The sequence below is a fragment of the Sapajus apella genome, unplaced genomic scaffold (genome assembly GCF_009761245.1).
Source record: "Sapajus apella isolate SASKATOON/1434 unplaced genomic scaffold, GSC_monkey_1.0 scaffold39, whole genome shotgun sequence".
Taxonomy (NCBI): Eukaryota; Metazoa; Chordata; class Mammalia; order Primates; family Cebidae; genus Sapajus; species Sapajus apella.
In genome coordinates this window covers 3,638,650-3,646,989 of record NW_022436979.1, presented here as the reverse complement: position 1 = coordinate 3,646,989, position 8,340 = coordinate 3,638,650, and the positions used below count along the sequence as shown (strand labels likewise).

The 8,340-nt window shown below is 40.5% G+C and overlaps 1 pseudogene; it reads right to left on the bottom strand.

The window, feature by feature from the left end:
- Nucleotides 1–955: 955 nt before the first annotated feature.
- LOC116565166 lies at nt 956–1,658 on the bottom strand (annotated as a pseudogene).
- Between the last annotated feature and the right edge of the window lie 6,682 nt (nt 1,659–8,340).

The window sequence follows — 8,340 nt, the reverse complement described above, 5'->3', positions numbered from 1 at the left end:
CACTGGGACCTCCAACTGCTGGGCTCAAGACAACGTCCCACCTCAGACTCCCCAGTAATAACTGGGACTGCAGGCACAGGTCACCACAACAAGCTAATTTTTTTTATTGTTAATTTAGAGACAGGGGTCTTGCTCAGCTAGTCTCACACTCCATTGACCAACATCTCTCCATTTTCCTTCCACAGTCCCTGGAAACTACTAATCTACTTTCTGCCTCTCTGAGTTTGAGTACTTTCCAACCATCGTGTAAGTGGAATCATACAGCATTTGTCTTTTTGTGATTGGCTAATTTCACTTAGCATAATGTTAATAACAGGGCTTTCTTCTTTTTAAGGCTATTTCACTGTGTGTGCATATGTGTGTGTGCACGCGTGCGTGTGCATGTGTGTGCGCATCTATGTGTGTGTGCACGTGTGTGTGTGCGTGTGCACGTGTGTGCATGTGCATGTGTGCACGTGCATCTGTGTGTGTGCACGTGTGTGCATGTGTGCATCTGTGTATGCATGCATGTGTGCACGTGTGTGTGCATGTGCATGCGTCTGTGTGTGTGCGTATGTGCATGTTTGTGCATGCGTGTGTGCATCTATATGTGTGTGTGCACATTTGTGTGTGCATGTGTGCATCTATATGTGTGTGTGTGCACGTTTGTGTGTGTGTGTGTGTAAACATACACTTGTCCAGTCATCTGTTGATGGACACTTGAGTTGGTTCCCAAGAGATGATGGCCACTGTGACTAATGCTGGAGTGAACGTGAGCTGCAGATAGCTCTTTGACATACTCATCTTATTTCCTTTGGAAATGTGTCCAGTAATAGGATTGCTGGATTCGCGTGGTAATTCTACTTTTAATTTTTTAAAGAACCTCCAAAATGTTTTTAATAAAGATTTTTTTAACTTTTCTACCACATCTCTTCTACACTGTGTACAGCTGTGCTCACGGATATAAGCAGCTTCTTTAACTTCTCCACGGCACAGGAATTCCGTTGCATATAAAATCGAACCTGCTCAACAGCTGAGGGAAACTAGGAATGATGGGTCCATATCCTGGTGCATTGTCATGCAATTCAAACAATGGTGCCAGTACCAGCCTGTAATTTTGGGGAACTGCAAACAAGGCTTTTTCTTGAAGCTGAACCAGAAGCAACTTCTTATGTTCCTTAGACTTTGTAATATGTGCAGGAATATATGGATGCTGAGGAGGTTCAAAGTTTGGTCTCCACCAGTTACCAATGACCCAGTCTTGCAGAACTCCATCCTGACGACCCAATATCCCTGTCATGAAGCGTTTTAGTCCTCCAACTTCATCTTCTCCTGGGTTAAGTTCACCATCAGGTAGTTTGAAGGAAGTTGTTTTCCAGCTGTAGCAGTGTGGGGTAGCCAGTGCTCGTGTACAATCAGAACCCCTTCTATAGTCCTCCTCATTCCAATTTAATCAAATTCTTCCTTCATGCACAAAAATCTGGCTGCAACAGAGCTGTCCTGCTCATAGAGGGGTTCTATTGTACCAAAAGTATAATTGGTAAGACAGTACAGGTTGATGTGCACTCCAGGTTGATGTGCACTCCGGGAGTTGATCTGCTGGATGTACATGTTGCCGAACTGCATGACCCCCACAAGACCAGCCAGTCTGTGAGCAAATTGGGTGGTGCCGCAGACATGCTGGCAAGCTCCGGCGCTGGTGGCCAGCAGAAAGTGGGAGGCAGGGGAGACTTTCCCTGAGTGGAAAGTGGTTATCTGAGACCCTCTCAGTGGCCACAGCCCACCATTGACAGGAAAGCTCAAGGGGAGCAGAATAAGAATTTTTAAATATACTTTTATCTAATCACCTCTCTGAAACTTTTTATTTATTTATTTATTGTTAACAGCTTTATTGAGTTATAGCTGGCATACAATAAATAAGAAATTGCTTAAAGGATATAATTTCATATGTGGTTACACTCATAAAATAATGATTAGAATAAAGGAAATGGGCCGGTCACGGTAGCTCACACTTGTAATCCCAGCACTTTGGGAGGCCAAGGTGGGTGGATCGCTTGAGGTCAGGAGTTCAAGATCAGCCTGGCCAACATGGTGAAACCCCATCTTTACTAAAAGTGCAAAAATTAGCCAGGCATCATGGTGCACATCTGTAATCCCAGCTACTTGGGAGGCTGAGGCAGAAGAATCGCTCGAACCCGGGAGGCGGAGGTTGAAGTGAGCCAAGATTGTGCCACTACACTCCAGCCTGGGTGACAAGAGCAAGACTCCATCTCAAAAAAAAAAAAGTATAAAGGAAATGAACATACTCTGTCCACACAAAGTCCTCTTGTGTTCCCACCTGCCAACCCATCCCTGGGTTTCTATCACTATGAAGCACTCTGCGTGTCAAAGAACATTAGATACATTCAACCATACAATATGTTTATTGTTTTGTATGACTTCTTTTAGTCAGCGAAATTATTTCAGATTTATCCATTGTGTAGAGCACATTGATAGTTCACTCTTTTCCATTGCTGAGTACTATTCCATTGTGTGGATATATCATCATTTGTTTACCCATTCTGAAAAATTTAAATACTACAATTTACATTCCATTCAGTGGAAAAGAAAAACAACTCTTCCAGGAAACATGGTAAGAGAGCCAAGAAATTAGGATAGCAGTCCCCAAATTCCTAGGCCCTACTCCCAGAGATTCTGATTCATGTTATTTTGACAATCTCTCCTAGTAACCCTGATGCTGAGTCAGGTTTCGGAACCATTAGTCTAGGTCAGGGGGGTCCAATCATTTGGCTTCCTTTCCTGGGCCACATTGGAAAAATTGTCTTGGGCCACACATAAAATACAGAAACATTAATGTACTAACGATAGCTGATGACAAAAAAATAATCACAAAAAAATCTTATAATATTTTAAGAAAGTTTACAAATGTGTGTTGGGCCAGATTCAAAATCGTCCTGGGCTGCCTGCAACTCACAGCCTGCATATTGGACAAGCTTGGTCTAGGTTATAGCTAGGGCAGTAGACAGTGTCACGGCACAGCCACCACAGGCACAGATTAGGTGAGGTACAGAGGTTAGGAAAGGCCAGGCCAGGCATAGGTCAGACCAAGTCAAGGACGATGGAACTTGGCTCAGGCAGTCAGACTGGCTCCTTTCTGACAAAACAGCACATGTCATTGTTGGCAGAGCAGCTATGTGCTACAGGGTCAGCAAGTGCTGACGGAAGAGGCCAGAACCTTGGATAGCTCCCTGTTGGCAAAACTGATTCACTCAGTTCCCAGGTCTTTCATTCTCAGACACCTGGGTTTATGTAATAAGCTCCACCCCCAGGACACCTGGTTTGGCCAGTAAGAGAGCTTCCTACATATGCCAAACATACTTCCTGTAGCATAAGAGAATTATGCTTATTTCCCCACTGCCCCCCTACCACCACCTGAGCTTCTGATCTCTCTAGCAAATGGGAATAACTCACAGGATGCTAGTGGGGTGGCTGTGACCCTGGGAATTCAACAGGACAGTCTGCGTGGCAGGGCACATGGTAAATTTGTTCTTTCTAAACTGTTGAATGCCACACCCTGCAGATTGTCTCTTCAGTGATTTTTAACACTATCTGAAATATTGAAAACAGCTACTAACCGAAGGAGCAATGCAGATAAACTGATACTGGAACACCTTTAACTGAAGATAATCATTCATCATAATCAATGACACCTTCATTTCCATGGCAAGCCTGCAACTAAATATAAGAGATCATGATATTGAAAAGACTGTTAACGGAATATAAAGAATATTTTCACTTAGCCAGGTGTGGTGGTGTATACCTGTAGTCCCAGCTACTCGGGAGGCGAGGGTGGGAGAATCACTTGAGCCTGGGAGGTTGAGGCTGCAGTGAGCCATGATCGCACCACCGCACTCCAGCTTAGGTAACAGAGCAAGACCTTGTCTCAAAAAAAAATAAAAATAAAAATCACTATCTTCTCAAAAAAAAGGTACTGTCTTAGAAGAGCGTTGATACGGAAGTCCAAGGAGAGCCAATGGTGTTAGAAGCGATTGTGTTACTTAAGAATCTGACGCCTCAAATACAGATGTAAAATAAGGATACTCGCAATTCCAACTTAAAAATGATCTTTTGTGCAATTTTTGTTCTTCTAACTGGTTTTAACTCAACCCACAACCAGCAGGTGACATGGGATGAACTGGATGCTGCATCCAAGAACAGGATTATTAGTACTAAGAACTGACAAACCTGGTCACTTCCATGGACTCTCTGAAGCAATAACTGCTACATGGACTTTAGCTTAGAGAGCTATTATCTATTAATATATTCATGGAGTTAACGTTATGTTAAATATATTATACAAATGTAAAATACAGATAGAGTAAAAACCTAAGAAAACATCAACTGGGATAGCTAGAGCTGATGATTTAATGTACTTTTATATGAATGTGTGTTTTATCTACCTCAAAATCTATATTATCCATATTTGTCCTTCATTTAAAAATAATAAAATAAAGGATTAATGTGGGAAAATGAGTCTTCCATCATCTTAAAAGCTGATCTCTTTAAGGACACTTAATTTAAATAAGGTGGTAATTTTCCCAGACAATTACAATGTATAAATGTCACAATGTTCTAGGAAAGACATGAGAGCCAAGAAAATGCATTGATGGCACTTCTAAAATAAAATGCAATAAAAAAAGACCAGTCAGAGCAGCACATTCCCTCAGTCATATTCTTCTTATTCTTCCCCTTCCATTATCCCATTAAAGGAAAAGCACAGAGAATCCAATCAGCCTCAGGCTTTTGCACAAGTAAAACAAACTTAAATGAAGAGTAAAAACCATCATCTTTTGCCTCTGAATTTTTTCTTTTCATATTAATCCGGAGTCACTGTTACCAGGTGTGAAATGAGGCGATCATACTGAAAGATGTATAAAACCACTGTCATCCCACCTAAAACACACACTGATGTGTGTGCTAGAAATGACAGCAGAGACATGAACTGATGGCTGCCATGGAGAACTGTGTATATCTCTGCTGCCCACGCTATTGAGGTAGGGAGGGGAAAGCTCAGTGTTATGGTTTGAATGTATATGTCCCTGCAAAATCCATACGTTGGAACCTAATCAAAGTATGATATTAAGACAACATCATATTATAATGATATAACATAACATTATGGTAAGTATATCATATTACACAAATATATGGTATAGAGTAAAAATTTAAGAAAACATCAACTGGGGTAGCTGGAGCTGATTTAATGTGCCTTTATATGAACGTGTATTTTATCTATATAAATTATCTATGTTGATTCTTCATTTAAAAATAATAAAGGATTAATTTGGGAAAATTAGTCTTTGTCATCATAATTGACTTATATGTGCTTACCAACGTTCATGGATTTACTAGTTTAAACAGCATCATAAGCTTATTTACTATTTAAATAAAGTGTTCTAACTCGATTTTATCATGAAAATTTTTTTCAAATATTTCCACATTTTAATTACTACTCAGTTACAAGAAGTCCATTTTTTTAAATGTTCTCTAAGTTGTAAATCTATTTTCAGGTTGGTGATGTTGAATTTGATCACTATACCCAAACAATTTGCACAAATGCAGTGTTAAAATAACCTTGGGCTGGCTTATGTGGAAATCCGCGTTTCGCAGCAGTGTTTCTCAAAGAATGGTCCTCAAGCACTTGCATCAGAGTCACGCAAGATGCCCATTCCACATGCAGCTTCCTGGCCACTGCTTCAAATGTATAAAATCGTTGTTTCTGAGAATGGAGCCTCCCCAGGTGACGCATGTGCATAGTGTGGTTTGAGGCCAGCTGATGTGCAGAATGGACAACTTGTGCTGATTCTCATTTTACCGCTTTGCTTATTCAATATGGTTGACTTGGTCTTTCATTTATTTATTCAATGAATACTCACTGCACAAACACCGTGAACAAGGCATTCGGCTAAGCTCTGGAAAACACCAGGGAATAGACAGAAATGTTCCCTTGAAGCATGGGCCGATTCTATCAGGGAAAGTAATCAACAAATAATTTCCTAACTAATTGCTCAATTGCAATTTTGACCGGTGCTACTAAGGAGAAAAAAGAGGTATTAATACAAAAGGGTGTTGACTTAGACTTGGGGCTCTGGCGTGTCATCTCTGGGGACGGCTGCGCAACCAGGCGTCTGAAGACCGAGAAGGAAAGCGCAGTCTAGGAATAAGGGCATTCCAGGTGGAGTGAACATATACCAAAGCTCTCAGGAAGGAAGAACGAACGTGGGGAATGAAATCAGTAAGAAACGCAGCTCCTAGAATGGGCAAGTTCTCCAGACTTTTGAGACCGGTTGAGAATTTTGGATTCTCTCCTGAGAACAATGATAATCGATTAGAGAATTTTGAATATATCTGCTTTGTCAGTCAGTTCTGCATCTGTGTACATGGAGGAAAGAGAACAGGAGCAGTCTGAATACAGTGCAGGTTCAGGCAGGGTTTGGCCCTATGGCAATGAGGCAGAAATGAGGAACTCTGCGGTAGAAACACAACTCACAAATGAAGGTGCTCCAAATGTGTCTGATGAAGGCGGAGCCCTGGAACATTTTAAGGACCTTGAAATCTCATCTACCAAATTTTGCTAATTTAAAAATAACTGTAACAACACATATCGCCCTTTAACATCAGTGACAGCTATCCGTGAGAACAAAACTAAAAACACCCGTGCACATCCAAATTGTTCCTTCCGTCCCATGCCCCTAAAGGAATTAGTGTGGTTTGTGGCTGCAGCCCTTTGCCTCTAAAGAGAAGTTAGATTTGGTTGAGGCCCCCTCTCTGGCTGGGAGAACCATCCTATTAACATGCAAACTATAAACATGGTAGAGTTGAGGAGCAGGACACTCAGACCCAGTAACCTATTATTCTACAGAGTTAAAACACAGGTTTAAGTCAAAAGGCAATGCGTAATTTTAAAAGAGGCGTCAAGTGTTATTTTAGTCAAAAACGCACAGTGAGTTAGAGTAAGAGAAAAAAAGCTTCAAAGGAAACATGGAATGAAATCATTTTGGAAAACTTGTAATCTGTAATAGGTCAGTCCTTCTTTTTATCCTGAGCTATAATAAACAACAAAGCCCTTTACTTTCCAGCCTTAGCACATAGATAATGTGGTTTGAGACTTTGATTTGGATTATGTGCTGCCGTAGCTGTTCTTTGAAAACACAGTCACCTATCACTGAGATTCCCCGCTGATAGAAAAGTGTTCGTGACAACCAGACTTCAAAAGCTAGCTTCATTTATTTGAACACCACTAAATCAAAATCTGCGAGGTCCAGTCTGATTCGAGGTTTATATTTAATATGATTATAATCAAAAACTTTATTAAGCACATTTCTAACACAAACAAGGTTGGAAGAGGAAAGTGTAAGGAAATCTCAGAAGGTGAAACATTTCAAGAGTAGTCACTGTAAAAACCATTAATATACTATTCACAAGTGTCATATCTATTTAATACAAGGACAGTGGGATCTCCAATAAAGTCCCTGAATATCTAAGAAAACATAGTAGGCTTTCTTTTATAGCCATTGTAAGATAATTTATTCTTGAATAATATATATACATATTCAGTTAAATATATGTATATATGTACATACTTGCCATACATACCACAAAGAAATTACCAGTTTTTGAAGAGCTGGACATCAAAAAACATTATCTAAACATAATCAAACCTTCTTTTCCTTGTATATTTGTGTTTTAAATTTATATATAGTAAAGATTTTGGTGTTAAGTTCTATGAACTATAACACGTGCATAGATTCTTATAACCACCAAAATAAACAAAACAACTCTAAAACCCCAAAGAATTCCTTCCTCTTGAAGTCTGTCAGATCTTTTCCCCCAACCCTAACCCCCGACAGGCACTGTTCTGTTTTACTTCTCTATGGCTTTGCCTTTTTTGGAATGTCAGAGAAATGAATGCACAGCACGTAAATCTTTGGGTCTGCCTTCTTTCGCTTAGCACAAGTCCTCTGCAACTCATCCACGTCATTGCACACATCTTCTTCCGAGGATTCTCTCAGCAGTACTCCACAGCCTCTCAGGCCATTCATATGAAAAACATTTATATAGAAAGTGACAAACATGTAGAACGTATAGGAGGTAAGATGTCGTGAGTTCTGTGTCACAACGTAGTTTCCTTGACCTAAATGAGATGGCCCCATCAGCTAGCTTGTTTGCCATTTGTTTCTCGTAAAGATGTCAGAGAGAAAAACAACAGCAGTTATCTGACTGCGTCTCGGGCCTCGCTCAACGATTTCCAAGACTTTCCCATTGCCTGTCAACTGAAGACCAAACTCCTTCTCAACCAAA